Genomic DNA, 25737 nt, shown 5'->3' with positions numbered 1-25737 from the left:
TCTTATACATACACACAGTCAAATTGTCTTTATTTTTAGATGTCATGATTTTCATATAATGAAAATGAATTTTTTAAAATATCTTTTTAATATTTTTATTTATTTATATGATAGAAAGAGAGAAAGAGACAGCGAGAGAGGGAACACAAGCAGGGGGAGTGGGAGAGGGAGAAGCAGGCTCCCCGCCAAGCAGGGAGCCCGATGCGGGACTCGATCCCAGGACCCTGGGATCATGAGCTGAGCCGAAGGTATACACTTAACAACTGAGCCACCCAGGCACCCCGAAAATGAATTTCATTAGTAATCTACAAAACAACTACTAGAACTAATAAGGTCACAGGATATAAGGTCAATGTACAGAAATTTGTTATATTTCTATAGATGGGTCATTGTTCCACAATCAAAATTCCAATCTCAAAAGGCTTTCATTTTTTTGAAAGAAATTAAGAAGCTGATACTGTAATTTATACAGAAAAACAAAGAATCTAGAAGAGAGAAACCAAGATAACTTTTTTTTATAAAATTACATAATCAAAACAATATGGTACTAGCATAACAATCAAAACATAGATCAATGGAACAGAGTAAAGATTATATAAATAGAGCTACACATATATGGCCAATTGATTTTGGACAAAGGAACCCAGGTAAATTAACGGAGAAAAGAAAGTTTTCTAAGCAAATGGTACTGGAACATTGGATAAACGTAGGCAAAAAAAATTAATTTCATTCCCTACCTCACAGCACATGAGATTAATTCAAGGACAGCACAGTAACCATAAACCCTAAAATCATAAAACTTGTAGAAGAAACAGAATCTCTTGAAACCTTGGGGGAGGTAAAGATTTCATAGAGAAGGCATGAAAAGCACTAACCATAAAATTAAAAATAGATAAATTGGACCTCACAAAAATAAAAAATGTCTGTCCATCTAAAGATGCCATTAAGAAAATGATAAGCAATCCACAGACTGGGAGAAAATACTTGCAAAACATCAATCTGACAAAGGACTGTGTCTGGAGTATATAAAGAACTCTTATAAATCAGTAACAAAAAGATAACCCAATTAAAAATGGGCAAAAAAGTAAAATTCTTCACAAAGGTGACATAAGAGTGGCCGGCCAATAAGTATAACAAAAGGTACTCAACATCTTGGTCATCATGAAAATGCAAATTAAAATCATGAGGAGATACCATGTTACACCTGCTAGAATAGCTAAAATTAAAATGACAACACCTAATACTGAAAGGATGTGGAACAACTGGAACTTGTACACATTATTGGTAAAAGTGTAAAAGAGTACTATCATTTGGAAAACAGTCTCTTATAAAATTAAACATCCATCTAACCTATGACCCAGTATTTCTACTCCTAAGCATTTACTCAAGAAATATAAAAACATATGTCCACACGAAGATCCGTAGAAGAATGTTCATAGAAAACAACACAAATGTCCATCAAACAGGAGAATTAATAAACAAACTGAGGTATAATCATGAAATTCTACTCAATACAAAGGAAGACACACTGAATCACACAACAATATGAATGAATCTCGAAAACATTATGTTGAGTGAAAAAAGCCAGAAACAAAAAGTATACTGTATGATTCCATTTATACATAGTTCAAGAACAGGTAAAAGCAATCCATGGGGACAGAAATCAAGAGTTGCTAGTTGTCTACGTGGGTCCAGATTGACTGGCAGAAAACAGGGGTACAAAGGGAACTCCCTGAGGTGATGGAAATGTCCTATATATCTTTATTGGGGTGTGGGTACATAGTTATATGCAGAATTTAAAGTTAAGATCTATACATCTCACTGTATGTAAATTTTACCTCAATTTTTAAAAATTACTCAATAATTGGGGCACCTGGGTGGCTCAGTCGTTAAGCGTCTGCCTTCGGCTCAGGTCATGATCCCAGGGTCCTGGGATCGAACCCCGCATCAGGCTCCCTACTCAGCAGGAAGCCTGCTTCTCTCTCTCTCCCACCCCCCTTGCTTGTGTTCCCTCTCTCGCTGTCTCTCTCTCTTTGTCAAATAAATAAACAAAATCTTAAAAAAAAAATTACTCAATAATTATGGTGATAGTTTTCTATATTTATAACTTTAAAATACTATATTCAAAACAAAAATCAAATAAAGACCACTCACTTAAGTAAGGAAACATGAAATTTTTACCAAAAAAGTTATCAGAATTCTAATAATAATAACAGGCATTATCAACTCAGAGCAGAAATCAACAAAATAGCCTGTTACTTTAAAAGGGGGAAAATGCTGCCTGAAACTCACTGGTACTATGCAAACAACCTTGTCAAATGGTAAAGACTTTAAAAATAAAAATGATTCATGACCATAATTAATGTATGACTTCAACTATTTGGCTCTCACTGCCCCAGACGCTTTCTGATCTTACCTTAGGGGCTTAAAGCACACAGACAGAGTCACATTTCCTCCAATCTTCAGTGTTATCCAAATAGACTTTCAGAGCCCCTGCTACATCAAGACAGAGCTAATAACGTCCCCCTTTCAAACCCAACAGAAGAATAAAAGTTTGATGTGTTTAGGCTTTTAAATATAACATGAGGCATCCTGATTCCCCTGGGGGTGAGGAGGTGAAGGGCTGACAAGAAAAGAAACAACTGCTTTACTTCCAAACCAGCGAGACAGTTTCAGAGGAATGTTTCTTCATTTTGCAAACTATGAAATGATACTAGAAAGAAATACACATCATCTAGTTATCTGATGGCAGGTCAAATACCAACACTAACACTGCCAAGCTGAAATAAACTCATTATCATGGGTTTGAGGAGGAGGGATCAAATAGCTGTCTGATAGGTACTCTGATTGGAGCAAATAGATGCATCCCTATTACTTAATATGCTTTGAGATAACAGTAAAATGGAACCTGGGCTTTAAAATAATGTTTTGGAGGGGCACCTGGGTGGCTCAGTTGGTTAAGCATCTGCCTTCGGCTCAGGTCATTGATCCCAGGGTCCTGGGATGGAGTCCCACAACGGGCTCCCTGCTCAGCAGGGGGCCTGCTTCTCCCTCTGCTGGCCGCTCTGCCTACTTGTACTTTCTCTATCTTTCTGTCAAAGAAACAAATAAAATCTTTAAAAAAAAAAAAAATAATGTTTTGGGGTGAGAAGTGCTGTGAATATAAGAATCTACTGAATAAAAGGTATTACGTCAAATAAATAATAAATATTAAGACCATACCAATCAAATATTAACAATTGTCTCAGTAAAGGAGAAGTTAGGAGACAATTTTTGTCTTAGTATTGATCATATCACATCTGAAATGCTGCATTCTATTTTTAGGTGAAGAATCCCTAGAAAGGCAGTATACTTCTAGAAAGGCAGTATACTTCCTCATGGCCTGCGGGCAGAGATAACAAAGGAGAAGTAAATACAAGAAAAGACAGGTACCTATTGAGACAGATACCTTATCATTGATGGACTTTGTATTTCATAGGAAGGAGCATATATATATTTTTTTTTCCTGAAGGAATTAGTAAATTATCAAAGTTTTAAGCTAGAAAAGATTCAATGACATTTGCACTTTAGAAAGATCTTTCTTCCTAAAAGAAGGTAAATAGGACACAGAAGAAAGACTGTAAACAGGAAGTGTGGTTATTACAGCCTCCCTAGGAAAAGTTTGGCATCATTCTAAATTAAAATGGGAACAGGAAGGATGGTGTAGATGTGAAAAGTGATAGAGAAGGAGAAATAAAGAACAATGCCCAAAAACAAATTACCAACATCAGGAACACAAGCAAAGACATCACTAGATCTTATAGACATTTAAAAGGAATTACTGGGAAATTATGAGCCATATGCCAAAAAACTTAAAAACTTAGATAACATAGTCAAATTGCTTAAAAAATCCCAAGTTTCCAAAACAAACAAATGAATTAGAAAATCTGAATCGCCATTATCCATTAAAGAAACTAAACTTGTAATTAAAACCACTTTCACATAGAAAACTCTAGGTTCAGAGAGCTTCACTGGTGTTATACTAGTTTTAACAGAATCTTTCAAAGAAGAGGGAACAATTTTCAATTTGTTTTATAAGACCAGTATAATCCTCACACCAAAAACATGACAAGAAAAGACAAATATCACACATGAATATAAATGCAAAAATCATTAAGAAAATGTTAGCAAATCAAATCCAGCAATGTATGAAAAGGGTAATACATATCTTGCTCAAATAGGTTTATTTGAGGAGTTCAAGGTTAGTTTACCATGTGAAAATCAATAACAACAAAATAATGAAGAAAAATATGGCTATCTCAAAAGATGCCCCCCAAAAAAGCATTTGATAAAATTCAACACCTGTTAGTGATTAAAAGCAAAACAAAAAAACCTTTGACAAACTAAGGAAAAAGGAGAGCTTCCTCTAGTGAAGAATTTATTTTTAAAAAATCTACAGCTAATACAAAAGAGGGACTTATATGAAAAAATCTACAGCTAATATTAAGATCAGGAGCAAGGAAAGGTGTCCACTTTCACCACTCTAATTCAACACTGTAACCCAGGTCCAAACCATGCAATACGGCAATTAAAAAACCATAAATATAGGAAAGGAAGAAGCAAAAATGTCACTCATAGATGCTTTATTGCACACATAAAAATCCAAAAAATCTGTAATTAAACTGTAAGTTTAGCTAGATTGCAAGATTCCAGATTAATATATAAAAACCTAATGCTATTTTTATATCATATAAACAAATAACTACGTAACTCTAGTGAAAGATGTGAAAGGCCTGTGCACTGAAAACTGTAAAACACTGCTGAGAGAAATTTTAAAAACCCTAACAAATGGAGACATGTAACAATTACATGGGTTGGAAGACTCAGTGTTGTTAAGAAGTCAAGTCTCCCCTAAATGTATTTAGAGTCAAAACAATCCCAGCCAAACTCTTGCAGTCTTTTTTTTTAATTGACAAGCTGATTCTAAAGTTGATAGAGAAATATAAAAGTCCTAGCCAAGAAAATGTTGAAGAAAAACAAAGTTGGAGCTTACACTACCAGATTTTATGACTTATCACAAAGCTAGGGTTTATAAAGCAGTAGTTACAGAAGTCTAAACAAAGAGATGAATGAAACAGAATTCAGATTACAGAAACAGACCCATTATATAAAATAATTTATTTTTTGATTAAGGTAAGAAAAATTTTGTCAGCAAATGATGCTGAAATAACTGGATATTGACATGGGGAAAAATGGACCTTAATCTCTACCTCACATCATACACAAGAAGTTAAACTGAAATAGATCAAAAACTAAATATAAAATCTAAAACATAGCTTCTAGAATAACATGTAGGAAAATATACTCATGACCTCATGACCTTGGGTTAAGCAGAGTCTCTAAACAGTAAACAAAAGGAACTGTCCATAAAATAAGAAGTTGCTATAACATATTTTAGCAAAATTTGAAACTTCTACTTATTAAAAGGCATTACTGCAAAAATGAAAAATCAAGACAGAGAGTGGGAAAAATTGTGGGTGGGTGTGTGTGTGTGTGTGCGTGTAATCTGACAAAGGACTTGTATCTATAATACACAAAGAATTCCTACAAATCAACAATAAAAATACAAACCCAATAAATGTTATCAAAATATTTGAACAAACAGTTCACAAAGGATATAAGAATGGCCAATAAACATGAAAAGGTGTTTCACTATTCATGATAGATTTAAAAATTAAAATCAAAATGATATTCCAGTACAAACCACTATAATTGCTCAAATTTACAGAACTGACAATAACCAAATGATGGCAAGGAGTAGAAAAGCTGGAGCTTTCAAACATTGCTAACAGGACTGTAAAATTGTATAACTAGTTTGGAACTAGTGGAAAACTGTTTGGCAATTTCCAATAAATTAAATATATACCTATCATATGAGCAGGTAGTTCCACTCTGAGGTATAATAAAAGAAATAAAAGCATGTGACCACAAAAGACTTTTGTAAGGATACTCCCTAGCAGCTTTATTCAGAACAGCCAAAAAAGTGGAAACTCAAACATTCATCAATAGGATAACGCACAGAAATACCACTGAGCAATAAAATAAACTGTTGATCTATACAATAACATGGATAAATTTCAAAAACTGTATGTTGAACAAAAAAGTCAGAAACCAAAAGAGTATACCATATGATTCTATTTATAAGAAGTTCAAGAACAGGAAAAGCTGGTAATGAAGAGGCAATAAGAAAAGGGTTTAACTCAGCCAGGGGTGGGATTGAGGGTGTAAGAATGACTGGCAAAGGGGTTATTAAGGAAACTTTCTGGATAATGAAATATATTCTACATCATGATTGAATGATGACAACATGGGTGTGTATATTTGTCCAAAACTCATCAGACTGTATACTTAAATTCTCTGCATTTTATTGTATATAAATTAAACTGCAAAGAAAAAAAGGGGAAAAATGATAGCTGGTATACAGTTTGGGGAATCAGGAAAATGGTGATGTTATTTATTGAGATGGGGAATACAGAATGAGCAGTTTGAAAAGAAAATTCTACCTTCAGTTTGAGGTGCCTGTGCAACAGCCAAGAGGAAGTGTTGAATATGATTTCAATATAAGGGTCTGGAGCTTAGGAGACTGATCTTGGCTGGAGACAAAAATGTGGCAATCATTAGCACACAGATGGTTATTAATGTTACGAAAGTGAATGAGATCATTCTGGAAGACTGTGAGAATGAAAGAGAACAGAGCCTAGAACAGAATCCTGAGGAACATCAATATTTAAAGGATTAGAAAAAAAAATGAAAAGCTGCAAAAAATTCTGACCCAGAATATTCAGAGAAGTAGAAGGACAGCTGGGAGAGTTGGTGTTACAGCAGTCAAAGGACAGAACATCTCAAGACAGAACGATCACTGTCCTAACACCAAGTAACCTAAATCTACAGATTGAGCAACAAGAACTTGATTAAAGCTGTGTTGAATCTGTTCACCTTTCTCCAAGTCCACTCCCACCATCAACTTTCATCTAGCTAATAGCCTCCTAACTGGTTTCTCAGTTTCTACTCTTGTTCTCAATTCCACTCTCTCCTTTGTACCAAAGGTAACCCTGTCATTTGGTCAGTATCAGGTGTAGCTTATCTGCCCAAAGAGTCTCCAAAACTCCTGCCTTATCGAGCTATATCTGGTATCACCTACATCATTATGCCTGTTACAACCTGTCAACACTCTCGTGAGTGAAAGAGAAACAGGATATAAGGACTGAAGACTTCGCCTCAACTAGCAATAGGGTCCATCCAGCACTCCATGTTTCTCTTCTCACAGACTAACAGAGATAAACCAGTTCTCATTTACATTGTAATTACAGATGCTTTGATACATATCTATGATTAAATTCCCTTGGAGACAACTAGAAATACTACAATCTACAAACTTGTAACTTAAAAGATTAGTGCTGTCTAATGCAGCTATACCTAACCATTTCTCCTTTCTTCATCTCTACAGACACAAAATGTTTTAGATATTCTAGGTTCGCTAACAGCTAGTGTTTGTGTACATAGTTCCTATCATTATGTAATACACCTAGAGAGAGTTAACATATATGTACTTCTAATACTTCTAGTCATGTTTATAACACCTTCTATTACTGACGAAGATCTAGACACCATGATAGTCATGAATCACCACAGTGCTGTGGAAGTGTTAACTGGCAGCAGTATCGCATTACACTAGTCTTTTCCCTCTCTCTCCTCTCTCCTATTCAGTACCTAAATCTGTTGATTCTTCTTCCCCAATGCTCTTATCTCCATCATTTCCTTTTCATTATTCCCACTACAGGCACCCCAGCTTGCAATTAAAAAAAGGGCTCCTGGGAGGCTCAGCTGGTTAGGCGTCCGACTCTAGATCTCAGCTAGCTCAGATCTTGATCTCAGGGTCTTTAGTTCAGGCCCTGCATTGGGCTCCACACTGGGCGAAGTCTACTTTAAAAAAAAAAAAAAAAAAGGCCTCCCTCCCACTTTGTAATCTCTGCCCTCCTCAATCCATTTGGAACACTGCCATGAGAATATTCTTCCCCAAACACACATTTTAATGGTGTACTATAAAAAAATCAAAACGATGAAATGGGGTCCAGGAGACCTTCCAACTCTTTAGTGTGTCAAGAACTAGGCTGACTACAGGCACATTAGAGCTCTTTACGCAGAAAAGCCAGGGCCATATGATCACAAATTCTAAAATTCTATGATTAGATGTTATTCTTTGCTTGAAAACATTCTATATTATGGAATATATAATGTGGCTATTTACATACAGATTAAAACTCAACTGTTTTAGCTGAAAATTCAAAGTCAAATAAAATCTAGCTCAGGCACAATATTTAATATTTATTTAAACCCTGGGGCCAAAATGAACGTCTGGCACATGGTACATATTTATATATTTAATAAATAATTGAATGAATAAACATTTATTTAGTGCTTACTATGTTGCCAGGCACTGGGCTAAAAACCTGAAATATAAAATTCCATTTAACCTTCATAACAATCCATAAATATACATTATCATTCTCATTCTACATGTAAGAAGCTAGTAAGGGCCAGAATCAGAATTCAAAACCATGTCTGTCTAAGTCCAAAGCCCATGGGTTTTCACTGTTACCTATCTTCTACCCATAAACCTATCATTCCTAAACTAATCTTGCCATCATCTCCCCAACAAACCTCAATATCAGTAATGCTTTGCAGGTTAAATGAATTTTTAGTTTCCAAAGTGCCTTTTTTCTCAGATATATTGTTTGGCTGAACCTTCCAAATACCCAGGTCCCAGTTTAATGCTCCTACCACACCAGGTTGCTGTGTACTTTTTCTACCATCTACTCACAATAACCCTCATACCTGATCTAACTCTGCTACAGCTTTCTACCCTACTATCTTTGTAGTAGGCAGAATTCTAAGATGCCCCCAAGATCCCACCCCCTGGTATACTTGCCCTGTATAATCCCCTCCTCTTGCAAGTTAGCAGGACTTGTGAATAGGAAAGGACATTACTCCCAAGATTATGCTACTTTATAAGGTGAAGGTATTTGGAGGATATAATTAAAGTCCTAAATCCAATGACTTTGAGTTAATCAAAAGGGAGATAATCTGATGCTAGAGACTGAAATGTGTGCCCATAAAATTTATATGTTGAAGTCCTAACTCCCAAAGAGACAGTATTTGGGGAGTGGGCTTTTAGGAGGTAATTAAGGTTAACAGTGAAGTCGTCAGGGAGGGATCCAAATCTGATGGAATGAGTAGCTTTGCAAGAAGAGAAAGATATCTATCTGTCTCCTTCCTTCCTCCCACTACAGAACAGACCCAGAAATTCCTCTAGAAGAGGAAAAACTCAGGTAAAAGTCCAGAAATATTTAGTAGTTAATATTTGGTAAGGCTATACCCTTATCTGAGTTGTGGTCTTCTTCATTAACCCTGGAAACATGGCTCTATCTAGAGTTCAGATCATGTTGCAATAATCTGCTATCTTTCCCTCCAGCACTGGATTCCATACGCCTTGAAAACACAGACCTATATCTTATTAGTGTTTGTTGCTCCTCATTTGAGCTTCCTCATAGTACCTGCTACAGACCTTCAATACATATTACTTCTCTTCCTTCCCTCAGGAATAGAGAGGAGCCCAAAAGCACAGGAGACACTTAAACCCTCAAAGCAAAGGAGACGCTCAATAAATAACAGATGACTATTTTAAGATTTCTTCTGATTCTGTTTCTCCTAGGTTGTATGAAATGCTGACTGATAAATTTACTCATGTTTTCTTCTAAGTGTACCAAGCATAGAAAAACTCCTGGAAAACTACCTTGAGAACATTTTTTTTAAGTTTGTAAATCACATATTATTAGAATACAAATTTCTAATTGTCAAATTCCCTTTTAAAGAATGATTTTTATAAAGGAACCTAGGAATTCAGATATGTCTGCCTGGAACAAAGGTCTATCATTTCTCATTCTAGATATTAAATGCCTATCAACATAGTCTGAATTTTTCTAGCAGTCACATTCCACTGATTATTAACACTGATCTGACTACTAACTTAAGGTTCTACATCTTTTTTTGCTCAGGCTGTGCCCATTGTCATGCCTTCCTCTTCTCATACAATTGGTTTTGGGACTCAAGTATAAGGCTATATCCTTATCCCAATTAAATTTCACCTTGGAATTTAAGATGGGCTGAATATATATAGTCTACTTTCCAGCCTTCAGATAGCTTATAGACTGACTCTGTTACACAATGCAATCACCATTTCCATAAGCTCCCCATTAACATTGCATTAGCTTTCTAAATTTCTAACTTTGCATGTTTTCCATATCTTCGTTCAAATGCTTAGATTGTAATATCATAAAGGGAAGTACATCTCCCTAGTTCACTATTATATCCCCAGCATACCGCAGTTTCCAACATGTAGTACTCAATGAACATTTGGCAAATAACTGAATGAATGGACATGTTGATCAAGACTAGATCAAAAACAGAGCCCTATATCATGCCATTAGAAATTCCCCTCTAGATTGATAAGTGGTTACAAATCTTCCTATTTTTACTATCATCTAGCTTATACTTCTTCACTTTGCTCCTAAAGGTTTCATAACAGATTGTCACACACCTTCCTAGAGTTATTGTCTGGATCTACAAATCAAACTATCCTTTCAAAATGGAAACATAGTCTGAGATAACTTGTTCTTGTGAATGGCTTACTAAAGGGGAAAGGATTTAAGCTTCAATTTGAAGGAAAGGTAGATAGGACAACTGTATGCAAGAGAAGAGCCATTTCAAGTATTGGGAATAGCTTTTCCCAAAATCATTAAAGGAGCATTGCATATTCAGAACAGGAAGTGGGTGGTGTGCTAAAGCAAAGAGTACATGAGAGCAATGTCATGAGAGGCAGTCTGGGAAGGTTAATCAGTGCCAAATTACTATGAACTTTAAATGCCTGAGAAATCTTTTGCATTTCCACAGCACCTACAGCAGTTTTGGACACATGGGAATCACTCAAATACTTGTTGATGGGTTTATTAAATATGATAGCTTCCCAAAAGACCAGAAATCTACCCTAAAGCCTACTTCTACATTCCTCTGTCTAGACCATACACATAGTTGAGAAGAACACATCGTCTCATGGCAATGGCATCAAATAAGACAGAACACTATTACTACTTATGAAATTAACACTCTCATGGAAAAGTAAATGGTAGCATGGTGGGTGGGAAAGTTCTACTGAGGAGAGTTAGGTGGTGTGAAAGCGTGTGATAATGAGTGTGTCAGGTCTAACTAAGATGTATCCTCAAAAACAAACAACACTGATGAAGCAACAGTTACAGAACAATAATCAACTCTTCAGATTTCTAATTTACGTCTTGAATAACTCATTTCAGGCAAAAATAACCACATTTGGCATAAAAGCAGGCCTAAATCATTCCCAGATTTTTTCATGATACCATCCATGTGCTAAAATGCAAGTTTAATTTAAAATATATTCATTGTATAATAAACATACTTGAGGAAGTACATACAAAAAAGTACCTCAGAATTAGAAACAAGAAAGGAGACAAACTACACTAAGGGCAAGATTTTAAAAATTAAAAGGAATACTATATACAACTTTATGCCAATAAACTAAAAAAAAGTAAATGATTTTCTAGAAAACTATAAATTACCAAGATGCCTCAACAAGAGGTTGAAACCTGAATAGATGAATAACCACAAAGAAACTGGAAAGGTAACCAAAGGGAGGTGCAGGGTTCGTAGGCCTTGATGGGTTTATGGGTGAGAACTACCACCTAAATCTAAATTATATAAACTGTTTCAAATCATGGGAAAATACAGAGAGCCTCTCAATTCATTTTAGGCTGGGGCAGCTCTTACTAGTTTTGATTTGGATAAGAAGAATATACAAAAAAATAAAGCTATATGCCTGTCTCATTCATAAAGAATTGCAAAATACTAAATAAAACATTAGCAAATCTAACCTAAATCTAACCTAATTAAAAAAATATATCATAAGCAAACAAAATTTATCCCATGATTATACAGAAGGTTTAATATCAAGTCTGTGTAGTTGCTATATTAACAGAAGAAGAAAAATTAGACTTGCTACTGAGTAAAATCCTTAGTTATACTAGGCACAGAAACATTCTTTTAAGACTTTATTTGAGAGAGAGAGAGCACATGCGTGTGCACGAGTGCAGGGAGGGGCAGAGGGAGAAGGAGAGAGAGAATCTCAAGCAGGCTCCATGCTGAGTTCAGAGCCCAATGCGGGGCTCGATCCTGTGACCCTGAGATCATGATCTGAGCAAAATCAGGAGTTGGACACTTAACCAACTAAGCCACCGAGGTGCCCTGAAATAGTCTTACTTGATAAAAGGAACCTATCAGAAAAATCTAACATACATGATACTCAGTGGTCAACCGTCAGAATATGAAGGATATCCTCTGTGGCAAATTAAATTTTCTGTGTATGACCACAAAAATACCTCCCACCCTACCTGGTTTTCTGCAATGTTGCCTTAATATTTCTCCACCAAGAGGTGGAATGTATTTCTCTATTCCTTGAATGTAGGCAGGCCCTATGACTGTTTTGACAAATACAGTATGGCAGAAGTAACCCTGTGCTAGTTCTAGGCATAGCCCTTAATTGGGCTACAAACTTCGACTTCCTCTCTCTCACCACTCATCCTAGGAGAAACCAGCTTCCAAGTAAGGAATCTGACTACCGTGAGAATGCCATATGTGAGGAAGCCCAAGCTGGCCGTGTGGAGAAGCTGCTTAAAGGAAAAGACAGAGATAGAGCTGGCCACTCTCCACTGTTCCAGCCATCCCAGCTAAGGCACCAAACATGTCAGTGAAGAAATATGCATATGTCCAACCCTTCAGATGACCCCACTCACTGTTGCCATTTGACTGCAACTGCCCCATGTAAAAACTACCCAGGCTATGCTCAAGTCATCCCAAAGAACTGTGAGGATCTGAGGATAATAAATTGTCTTAAACTACTAAGTTTGGGGATGATTTGATATGTTACGATAGAATACTCATTGTGGAAGACTTAGTCAATTGTAGTAAGTTATAAGAAATAAGAGGTATACACTTAGAAAATAAGAGACAAAACTGTTACCATTTGCAAAAGATGTAATTATCTACATAGTATACCCAAGAGAATCAGTTAAAAACTATAGTTAGAAACTATTAGTTTAATAGTTAATAACTATTAAAAGACTTCAGTAAAGTAACCATATTCAAGACCAGCATGCATAATCTAGAATGCCTTTTCCATTAACTTTATATGCTATACCAAACAGACCAATTGTTTCAATTGGTGAAACCATGGTACCAATGCAGTAAAAAACATATTTGCACCAATGCACTGTTTGGCTTTGTTTGACTCACAGTCATAGATCTTGCATCTTTAACCCTGGTTAACCAGCTTATAAATTTTATTCTTTGATCATGAGAAAGATGGGGCAAGAGTAATGTAGTTGAACTAGTATATTTCATTCTGAAAATACTGATTAAATCTCATCACTCTCAGGCCACTTTAAAAATAATCCACTGCCGGGCTCCTGGGTGGCTCAGTCGGTTAAGCAACTACCTTCGGCTTGGGTCATGATCCCGGTCCTGGGATCAAGTCCCACACTGGGCTCCCTGCTCAGCAGGGAGTCTGCTTCTCCCTCTCCCTCTGCCTGCCACTCCCCCTGCTTGTGCTCTCTCTCTCTCTGACAAATAAATAAAGTCTTAAAAAATAATAATCCACTGCCTCCATACAGCCTCTCCCACAAAATTAACACTTCACAATGTGAATTTCACTCTGTTCTGCCATTTGTATAATTTCAAGATGATTCTTCTGCGCCTGTATAATCTTCCTAATCTATTTATCTCCTTCTTTATTCTTACTGTATGGTCTTTTACCTCTTTACAGACCCTCAAAACTCTTCTACTCAAAGAGCTTTCTTTATTCCTTCCCTTTGAAGACTTCAGAAAAATCACACCGGCTTCTTCTTTCCTAAGTCTGTTTTAATGCTCACGAAAATAAGGATACTAAGTATCTTATATATTCTTTCATTCAAATCCCCTATGTACCACAAAGGTTAGCACTTGATTATGTTTGTCTTCACACTAATTTTTCCAAGTACTAAATCTTATTCAACTAGATAGACAGTAAGCCTCTTGCCTTCTTCTCTTGTGTCCTCTCCCCCACTGTATCTAACAAAGGGTTGTACACTTTACAAGTGTTTCATATATACTATATGGTTTTTAAAATCAATTTTGAAATTATAATTTAAACAATATCCTTCAACTAATGGGCTTTCATGAGAATGGTATTTAAAAGGAAATTGTTAAGCTTGATTAAACCTTTTTTAAAATTGAGGTATAACTGACATAACATTATATTAGTTTTAGGTGTACAACATAATGATTTGATATTTGCATATACTGCAAAAGAGATCCCCACAATAAGTCCATTTGTTTTCACTATTCTGATCTTTTATGATCAAGCCTTATCCCCCCTTCATCTCCTTTTGAGAAATTACATGGGTACAGAGAGAGGCCACATTTTCTAGGATTCTGAATTTTCAGGCTTGTGGTCATCAGATAGAACAATGCAAGGGTTCATAATGACTTTCCACTGGGTTCTGAGGTTCTAGCAATGTGAAATTCTTGTGGACTATGACTTTTAGTGTAAAATGGAAGATTTTTAGATTACTCAATGGTGGAAAATGACATTTCCTTAATTTTAATCTTAACTCTGGACCAAAAAAACCAGTATCAGGTTGGAGGGTGAAGATGACAGATGCAGTGATAGTAATGAATAACTTTAAAGGAGGCTTTATTGAAGAGATGACACAGTTAAGGTTTTGTTTTTTTGTTTTATTTTGGTTTTTTTAGGTCTTGTCAGATGTTCCCAGAGAAGTTCTAATTTTCAGGGAAATTAACAATGAAGATATGGAAAAGTATATACAACAACAACAGCAAAAATCTGAACAGAAAGATTTGGTTTCCATCGTATTCTTGGGTATACACAGATAACAAAAGTAAAGTGAGAAAAGCATTTTTATGGAGTTTACTCCTGAAAATAAATCCATGAATGATGTTTTCTTCATTGAGCAAAACTTCCTACAAAAAAAATGTCAGCTGAATTAAAATGTATGCCTGATGACATAGCTGAAAACTTTTGGTGCAAACTCATTTTGTTAAATAAATGGTAACAAACAGTTCAGACTGACAGACAATCCAGAGGCTACCCAATAATTCATTATCAGGGTATTCATCAGAATCACCTGAGCTGCTTTTTTTTTTTTTAGGATTTTATTTATTTGAGAGAGAGAGAATGAGAGAGAGAGAGCACATGAGATGGGGGAGGGTCAGAGGGAGAAGCAGACTCCCTGCTGAGCAGGAAGCCCAATGCAGGACTCGATCCTGGGACTCCAGGATCATGACCTGAGCTGAAGGCAGTCGCTTAACTAACTGAGCCACCCAGGTGCTCGTGAGCTGCCTTTTTTAAAAAAAATAATACCTAATAACTCATTCTTGAAGCCTCTTGATCAGAATCTACAATAATTAAAATGGTTAATTATCTGTAAGAATGAAAAAATATATCATAAAGTCATGATTTTTTAAGGCACAATTTTTACAATTAATGAATATTGTCCCTTTATGGAAATACAATAGACAATTTGATACACTTGGATTTTATTAATATAATGTGTAGCATAGTGTACTAGTTAAGAGAATAGGCTGTGGCACTAGTGGTGGTTCAAATCCCAGCTCTGTTGTTTAGTAACTATGTGACCTTGTGCAGGTTACTTAACCTTCTGTGCCTCATCTGGAAAATGATGATAAAAATGGTACATTCTTCAAAGGTTTATTCTGAGGATTAAAGACTTATAAAGCATCTATGATCTTATCATTTGAAAAGTACTGAAATATTAGCTATGATCCTAATTATTATTATCCTCTTAAAGCTTATATATTTATTCCATCAAGAATGCCACTGTCCAAAGCACTCTTGGGAGCTGCCTACAAAACTTGTACAGTCTCTGAATATCTTCAACAATGGCAAATCTCTATCTTTGCTGGAGGACTTCATATTTTAAGAATCATCAAAAGTAATCTAGGCCAAATTTCTGTGAATTAGATGGGCAAGCAGGCTGGATAATGACCTTTTAAGTGAAAAATAAAACGTGATGATATAATAAAGCAATTTTTAAAACTGTTGTTAGTTCCGGAAATAATTAGGTAATTGACTCATTGTCGGGTAAGGTCATCTTTGCAGTCAAAGGACCATGATAATGTTAGTATTAAGAGTTATTTTAGAGGTCTTTTAAATCAATGTTCTCATTTTAAATATGAAAATGAAACCCCAGTTAGTGTAAGTGACTTGCCCCAAAATCTCAGTCAGGCTACACTAGTCAGAAAGCCAAGACCAAAGCTCAAGATTCTGGTTCACTTCTTCCTCTATACCACACTGCCTTGTTGTCCTCTTGGTCACATCTGCATGCTACATTTATACTCATATAAATGGTCTTATTGCTGGTATCAGAAAGTAAAAAAGTTGCTCCCAGAAACTGAAAGGTTTTCATAGAACCTCCTATTGCCAATACATGTGATTAACTTTGGTCATTTTGGATTTTAGTATAATGTTTCAGAATTGGCTTAACAAATTTCTCCATTTGGCCCACTATCTGAAGAAAATGAGCAAATACAGAACTCCTTCTAGATTGGCAGTTCTGTTGCAGTTTTAACTGGACACAAATCAAAGTTACTGCAGTGTCTCCAAAGACATGCTTCTACCAGCACATTACTACTTATAACTCTTGAAGTCTGTTCCAAAAAAATAAATGAGCACAACTCTCCTTTTTCTTCCCCCTTCATCCCATTGGACCTGTAGTTTATTACCAGTCTCACACACTCATAAATGCCTCGCCTCACAAGTCTTTTAGTCACTGATAAGCAAAAACCAATCTGAATAGGGTGAGATTTTACAGTCTTGTAGTCTTTAGACTATATATTCACGAGGCCTCCTGAGTTCTACAGAGTATGCATGCATGTATGTATGTCTGCATATATGTATGTATACAGATATATGTATGTTTTTATGGCTGAATATGTATGTGTACAGGATTATATAAGGACACTTTGCTACAGTAAAAAGATATTCAACTGGAAACCAAACGATCTGGTTCAAACTCTGTTCTACCAATTTAAGAGCTGTGATTTACAGGATATTCTATTAACCTCTCAAAGCAACTCTAAGCTCTGAGTTCTCTATGGAAAGGGATGACATCCTATTAATCTTTTAAATCCCCATTCTACTGTATTTGGCCCATAGTAGGCTTTCCATAAATTTGTTTCAGTTCAAATTTGAATGGGAACAAAGAGAAACAGAGAAAACGACACAGGGGTAAGAAAGGTAAGGTCCACATCTTCCACAAGAAAGGAGTGTAAAGTCATTTTTTTTTACCTTAAAGTCACTAAAATGTCCTATAGGACATCAAAATCCTTAGAAACAGCCTAACTTTTTCTACTTTCTGGCCAAGACAGAGTAATATAGACTGTATTTACCCTCCCAACTGAAACAACTAGAAAAACCTAAGAAAACATATGAAACAATGGTTCTCAAAACACTGGCTATCAGGCAAGAAACAACAGTAAAACACATGAGGTAAGCCCTATGATTGCTCCAGCCTTATTGTGTGGAGAAAGCTTCCAGGCTGATGCAAAGGGAAAGGGATCCCAACAGGTGGTCTCCCTGAACTGAAGAGAAAAGTTGGGAATCCAGAGAAAGCACAAGTGCTAGAGTTCTCAGCACACAGTACTGGAGAGGAGAAAGCTGCATACAGAAAACTCCAGAGATCTGGAGAGGGTCAAGTTTTCAGTTGTATACTGATCAGTGAATCATTGGAGGAACTACCAAAAGCCAGAAAAAGAACCATTCAAAAGGACTAGAAGAAAAAATAAGCAGAGATTGCACAGGGCCAAGAATAATGACTATTCCTCACAGACAGAGTATGGCTCATAACCCATGGACCATACACAAAGTATTGAGAAAAGTTTTGTTTCGGGAGTAGGTAAAATTAACCCTAGACTAAATGACGTTCTAATTCAGCCTCACAAAGCTTAAATGCAAGATGTCAAAGGATCAAAATTTTTCCAAGTACTATAACTATATCTCAGAATAAATCTCAAGAATATTTATAGTACTAAAAACATACCCAACAAACAATAAGGCAAAATTAACAATGCCTGGCACCCAATCAAAAATTACCACACATGCAAAGAAGCAGGAAATAGAATACAAAATGAACGGCAAAATCAATTAACCAACATGAGCCTGGGAAGTCAGTGGTGATGAGGATGGATAGAAAAGAGGGGGAAAAGAAAGAGAGGGAGTGAGGGAGAGGAGAGAAGAGAAGAGAAGGAGATCAATCAATCAAAACTGACCCAAAATTAATAGAGATGATACAATTAGTACAGGGCCATTAAAACAGATATTACAACTGTAATTCATATGTTCAAAAGCTGGAGAAGATTGAACATGTTAAGTTGAGACATGGAAAAGTTTTTAAAGACCCAAATGGAAAGTTGAGAGATGAAAACTACAATACTTGAAATGAAGAATAAAAATTTCTTGATGGATGAACAGATTAGATAATAAAGAAGAAAAGATTAGTACCTGAAGATATACTAAATATGTGTGGCTATTTGGATAGGAAATATTCAAAATGAAAAAGAAATAATATGAAAACAAAAACAGAAACAGACAAAACATCAGTTATTGATGAGACAACTTCACCAGGCTCAATATACATGTAACTGCAGTCCAAGAAGAATAGTGGAGGAAGACAAATAAATTTTTTTTAAAAATTAATGACTGAAAAATTTGATGAACACTACAAACCCAGATCCAAAACTCTCAATAAATCCTAAGGATAAGAAGGACAAGGAAAACTATACCAAGATACATCATAATCAAACTGCTTATAGCAGTAAGAAAGAGGAACTCTTACAAGCAGCTGAGAAAAGCCATATTACATAAAAGAGAACAAATACAGTGTAAGCCAGAAGACATGGAGCAACATCTTTAAAGAATTAAAAAAACAAAAACGAAAACATTAAACTACATTTCCATACTCAGCAAAACTCCCTTTCGAAAACTAAGATAACATTAAGATGGTTTTAGACATACAAAAGGTGAAAGAGTTCAATTACTAGCAGACATACACCATAAGAAGTGCAAAAGCAAATACTTCAGGCATAAGGAAAACGATACTAGATACAGAAAAAAATGAAGAGCCTCAGAAATGGTAACTATGTGGGCAAAAATAAAGACTGCTATTATTTAAATTTCTTTAAAAGTTAATCAACTGTTTAAAGCAAAAAGAACAATATATTGTAGGGCTGGTAACATGGGGAAGTAAAATACATAATAAGAATAGCAAAAAGCTGGTAAGAGAAAAACGTGCACTGATGTGAAGTCCTTATACTGTATGTGAAGTGGTATGCTATCACTTTAAGATGTACATTATAAACCCTAAAGCAACCACTAGAATGACAAAACAAAAAATTAAAAGCTAATAGAGACAACAAAGGAAATAAAATCTAAAATTAGGGAAGCCTGGGTGGCTCAGTCAGTTAAGCATCCGCCATTGGCTCAGGTCATGATCCCAGGTTCCTGGGATCGAGTCCTGCATTGGGCTCCCTGCTTCTCGAGGAGCCTGCTTCTCCCTCTCCCTCTCTGTCTCTCATGAATAAATAAAATCTTAAAAAAAAAAAAATCTAAAATTAAGCAGATAAAGAGGAAAGGGGGAACAAAGAATAAATGCAACAAACTGAGAGAGCAAGATAGTAGATTTAAGCTCAGTAGTAAGTAATTAATGTAAATTAAAAATAATCCAAACACCCCAATTAAAAGGTAAAGACTGTCATAGCTGATTTAAAAAAAAAAAAAAGCAAGATCCAACTTGACACTGTCTACAGGGAACTCCCTTTAAATATTAAAATGTAAAATATGTTAAAATACAAAAAGCAAACAGAGAAAAGATGCACCGTGCTAACACTATTCAAAAGAAAGCTAGGAGAGGTGGGTGCCTGGGTGGCTCAGTTGGTTAAGCGTCTGCCTTCGGCTAAGGTCATGATCCCTGGGTCCTGGGATCCAGCCCCAGGTTGGCCTCTCTGCTCATTGGGGAACCTACTTCTCCCTCTCCCTCTGCCTGTTGCTCCCCCTACTTGTATACTCTCTCTCTCTCTCAAATAAATAAATAAAATCTTAAAAAAAAAAAAAAAAAAAGCAAGCAAGCTAGGGGTGCCTGGGTGGCTCAGTTGGCTAAGTGTCTGACTCTTGATTTTGGCTCAGAGCATGATCTCAGGGTCATGGGATTTAGCCCTGGGTGGCTCAGTCGGTTAAGTGTGTGCCTTCAACTCAGGTCATGATCTCCAGGTCCTGGGATCAAGCTCCACATCAGGCTCTCTACTCAGTGGGGAGCCTGCTTTTCTCTCTCTCTCTCTCTCTTCCTCTGCCCCTCCCTCCCACTCATTCTCTCTCAAATAAATAAATTTAAAAAAAAAAAAAAGAAAAAACAGGGGCACCTGGGTTGCTCAGTCGTTAAGCGTCTGCCTTCAGCTCAGGTCATGATCCCAGGTCTTGGGATCAAGCCCCGCATTGGGCTCCCTGCTCCGCGGGAAGCCTGCTTCTCCCTCTCCCACTCCCCCTGCTTGTGTTCCCTCTCTGTCAAACAAATAAATAAAATCTTTAAAAAAAGAAAAAAGAAAAAACAGAAAATAAGTAAGGATACAGAATATTTTAAAAATTTGACCTATTTAACATACAGTATAAACAGAATACATTTTACAGAATATAATTTTACCACTTACATAAAATGGACAAATTCCTTGAAAGATACAAATTACCAAAGCTCACTCAGGTAGAAACAGATAACCTAAATAGTCCTATATGTAAAGAAACATAATTTTAGTTAAAAATATTCCTACAAAAAGAATTTCAAACTCAGATGGCTTCACTATGAATTTTAACAAACACATAAAGAAGAAAGAATACCAATTCAATACAATCTCTTCCGGAAAACTGAAAAGGGAGTATTCCTTAATTCATTCTAGATCCCTTACAGAGGGATCCCTTACAGAGGAATCAACTAATGATGGACATTTGTATTGTTTCCAGTTTCTGACTAATACAAATAAAGATCTTATGAATATCTGTATATAAATCTTTATTTGGACACATACTTTCACTTCTGGATAATTATCTAGGAGTACAATGGCTAGATCACATTGTAAGTATATGTACTGCAAGATTTCCATACAATTCAATCCCACTTAATAACAAAAAGGAATGAACTACTGATACACACAACATGGATGAATCTCAAAATAATTATCTTGAGATATAGAAGGCAGACAAAAAAGAACACATCTTATACAATTCTATTTACACAAAATTCTAGAAAATTCAAACTAATCTATGGTGATAAAAACCATATGAGCATTTGCTTGGAGATGGGAAAAGAAGGAGGGATTACAAGAAGCATATGGAAACTTTTGGAGCTGTTGGATATATTCATTGCCTTGTTGTGGTGACAGCTTCATGGATGTCTGCATGTCAAAACTTACCAAATTCTACACCTTAACTTTGTGAAGTTTATTGTGTCAAATATATCTTAATAAAGATTTTTTTAAAATCCTTAACATCAGAACTCAAGACCCTTCATCTCCATTAATTCTTACACAGGTACACAACTAACCCTATGGACAGAGATCATGATACTTCCTTAAAACTACAGTGGAAAATTCACCAAGTATTTATTAGACATGTTCAAACTTTATCATCCATTCTTTCAACCAATATTTATTCAGAACCTAAAATGTACAAGAGTGCTGAGCTCGATGCTAAGACTGATACAAATGATTAGATACAATGTTTTCCAACAATCTCTTTTTTTTAAAGAGATTTTTAAAATTTATTTTGAGAGAGAGAGCGAGTGCACATGCGTGCATGAGCAGTGGGGAGAGGCAAAGGGAGAGGGAAAGAGAGAATCTCCAGTAGACTCCCCACTGAGCACAGAGGCCAACATTGGGCTCAATCTCACGACCCTGAGATCACAACCTGAGCCAAAACCAAGAGTTGGACGCTTAACTGAGCCACCTAGGTGCCCCCAACAATCACTTTTAAAATATTTAATAAAATGTTTACTCACAATAGTTAACAATGATCTTTCTCATTTTCTGATACCTCATTTATAGACATGTACACACAAGCATTTATAGACATGTACACACAAGCACATACTTGTAAGACTATTCCTATCTCTCTACAAAACTGATGTAGTATTTTGCTCTATTTTTTAAATATAATTGATCACCAGGCTGGTAGGAAATATCAATATTACTATGTGTGTTATGAACACATGAGGTTGGAGTTTCACCATCTACCCATACATTCTGACATACAAAGCTTACAGCAGGATGCCTTTAGCCATCATATAGTGTGTCATCCATGGGTATCTGCTAGTACTTATGTACAGTTCCTTAAAAATCACATTAATGTTTTCTAATGAAAATATCAACATTTGGAATAGTTAGGATGAAAAGACTGGATAACAGTAGAACAGGATTTATTACAGTTGCCACATTACCCACCATCCCTATCTAAGTAGGCTGCTTTACCCATCACACCCTATACAATGAAAATAATCTGCTGTAAAGAGAAAGCCACAAAAATGTAAGCCTTCCTTTTTTCCTTCCATCCTTCTTGAATAGTTCAGTCTAAGAACCTTAGGTGGAGCCAAGCAAAGCAGACTTCCGTGCAGTATGGGAGATGGTGGGGAAGGAGCTGCAGCCTGATCCAGAATGTAAGAGTCTGAAGAAGGTCAAAAAAAGGGAGTCTAAAGGAGGGTAAGAGGATGATGAGCCATTGCAGAGTATAGAACCTCAGCAGGGTAAGGACAGTGTCCACATAGTGGTGGTGGGATGGCAGCAGTAATGGTAGATTAATTACATACAGGGGGAATTGATCTAATAAGTAAACATAATGAAGATAATGGGAAGGTAGGCTTCTTATTGTTGGAGAAGAGAGTCACAAATACGAAAAGAAAACTAAAATGAACCTGTGATGTTGAACTGGAATTGAAAATAACTTTGTGAACTCATGTTTTCAACATCGGTAGGTAGGCAGGCAAATAGATGGATGATATAAAAATATAGAGGAGTGTGTGTGTGTGTGTGTGTGTGTGTGTGTGTGTGTGCACATATACTTCCTAGTTCTCTCCACTCAGGGCCTGGGAGCAGTGATACGCCAACTGCAAGGAACACACACAGACCACCCAGACCTTGGTTTCTAAAAAACTGTTCTTCACCAAAAGAAACCAAAGTTCCTTGGGGAAATGACGAATTCTAATACAGGTGCAAAGGTAATATAAACCTGGAATAAGCTGTGCCAGAAAAAAAAAAAAAAGGATGTACTCAGGGGCGCCTGGGTAGCTCAGTCAGCTAAGCATCTGACTTTGGCTTGGGTCATGATCTCAGGATCCTGAGATCGAGTCCCCTGACAGGCTCCACACTCAGAAGGGAGTCTGCTTGTCCCTCTCCCTCTCCCCCTACCCAATCCCTTGTGCACTCTCTTTCTCTCTCAAATAAATAAATAAAATCCTTAAAAAAAAAAAAAAAAAGAAAAAAGATGTATTCAAAGAGTGAAATATGTCAAATGAAAACAGAAGCCAACTTGAAAATGTTCCTATAGCCAAACCTGAAATAATGTATCAGAATAAATTACTATAGTAACAGGGGCACCTGGGTGGCTCAGTTGGTTGAGCATCCGACTCTTAATTTTGGCTCAGGTCATGATCTCAGGGTTGTAGGATCAAGTCCTGTGTAGGGGTATGTGCTCAGAGCAGAGTCTGCAGATTCTCTCTCTCTCCCTCTCCCTTTGCCCCTCCCCCCACTCCCAATAAATAAATAAATAAAATCTTTTAAAATAATTAATTATAGTAACAGATTATAATCCATTAGATCACAGAGGAATCCATGAGTCCACACTGATATAAATAAATAAATGAGGAAGAGAAGAGAACTTTAACTGATGAATACAGAAAAGGTGATGGAATCAGAAAATAACCAGCATCATATTAATAATTAATTCCACCAAGAAACATCAATGTATGTTAAAAATGAGGGGTGAAATTTAATGAGAAACGAAATGAAATGTTTACATAATCTAAAAACACCGCCCCCATACAAGATAATTACAGACTGCAAAGTCAAAAAGGGCAGCTTCACAGAGGAGAAACTTGGCAGACAACACTCTAAGCTAATGTTCACAGTTACCATCACAAGTAATGAGGCAAATGAAAATTGTACACCACTTGACAGGATGCAAGCATACAACATCACTTCTATAACATTCCATCAAAAAATATATAACCTGAATCTCTTCATGAGGCAACATCAGACAAATCAAAATTGGGGAACATCACAAAGTAAACGGCTAAAATCTTTTAAAATGCCAAGGTCATGAAAGTCAAGGAAAGACCGAGGAACTGTTTCAGACTGGCAGAGAATAGACATGGCCATTAAATGCAGTGTATGGCCCTGGATGGAATCCTTTTGTTATAAAAGATATTGAGACAGTTGGAGAAACTTGAATGGGGTGTGTGAGTTAGACGGTAGTAATGTGTCAGTGTTAACTTATTTTGATGGTTGTACTATGGTTATAAAGAATGTTCTCATTCATAGAAAATACACTCTCATTTATTTGGATCATCTTCCTAATTTTCTCTCAAATGGGTGGAGGGGAGGAGAAGCTCTTTATACTACTACAATAGTTCTATAAATTTGAAAATATTTTAAAGGAAAAAGACATAAAATGCTCAAAATATAAAAGCAGGGAGTACTGGTAGAAAGTAGCAGTATCCCAATCTCTTCCACAAGGCAGCCCTGTCTAAACCCTTATTCTGTGGAGATAAAGGTAAATCCAGTGACACTGATACAGCGCTTAACCATGTATTCATGACAAACACACAAAAGGAAAAAAAAACTGCCCGATTGGCCAACCGATATATTTCACAATGCAGTCAACAGTTGCTTCACAGTAATAATCCATATGGTAGTAGTTTTGTAGGGACTGAGCTTTCAGTTACTAACAAAGTTATTTCCATTGCTATCAGAAATACACTACGCAACTGGGTGTTATGCACAAACAATGAATCATGGAACACTACATCAAAAACTAATGATGTAATATATGATGATTAACATAACAATAAAAAATTTAAAAAAATACACTACACAGAATAACCACAATCCTGCTGACATCATAGAAGACAACTCATGCAAATTAACTTTCCAGATAACCTTATCATATGCTTATCATTTTTAATTGTCAAAAACAATTTTTTAATATAACCATTTTAGAAAGGAATATATATATCTTCAACGTATTACTCACTTTGCTAGTTTCTGAAAATCTGTACCATGAAAATAATGATACATTTTCTTCAAGATCAAGGATCATTATGAACATCAGCAAGATCCTGAGGCTTACAGAAATGACTGCCCTATATCATATAGTCCTTTGTCATAATACTTTTAAGATTACTGTCAGCTTTTCAACTTTTTCTGCCTTTCCTCTCTCTATAAGGCTTTCACATGATATTTCTCAGGGCTTTCAATGTGCCTGCCAGTTGCATCACTAAATTATAG

General features: G+C 36.1%; 1 protein-coding gene across 2 annotated transcripts in view; it reads right to left on the bottom strand.

Moving 5' to 3' along the window:
* The window catches only part of UVRAG (UV radiation resistance associated), a 327746-nt gene that overhangs the window by 184251 nt on the left and 117758 nt on the right, over positions 1-25737 (bottom strand). The gene's annotated exons all lie outside the window — the stretch shown is intronic.

The sequence above is a fragment of the Eumetopias jubatus genome, unplaced genomic scaffold (assembly GCF_037043125.1).
Source record: "Eumetopias jubatus isolate StellerSeaLion01/CBP00866 unplaced genomic scaffold, mEumJub1_p1.0 scaffold_13, whole genome shotgun sequence".
Taxonomy (NCBI): domain Eukaryota; kingdom Metazoa; phylum Chordata; class Mammalia; order Carnivora; family Otariidae; genus Eumetopias; species Eumetopias jubatus.
The sequence above is the reverse complement of the archived record's forward strand: the minus strand, read 5'-3'. Positions and strand labels throughout refer to the sequence as shown.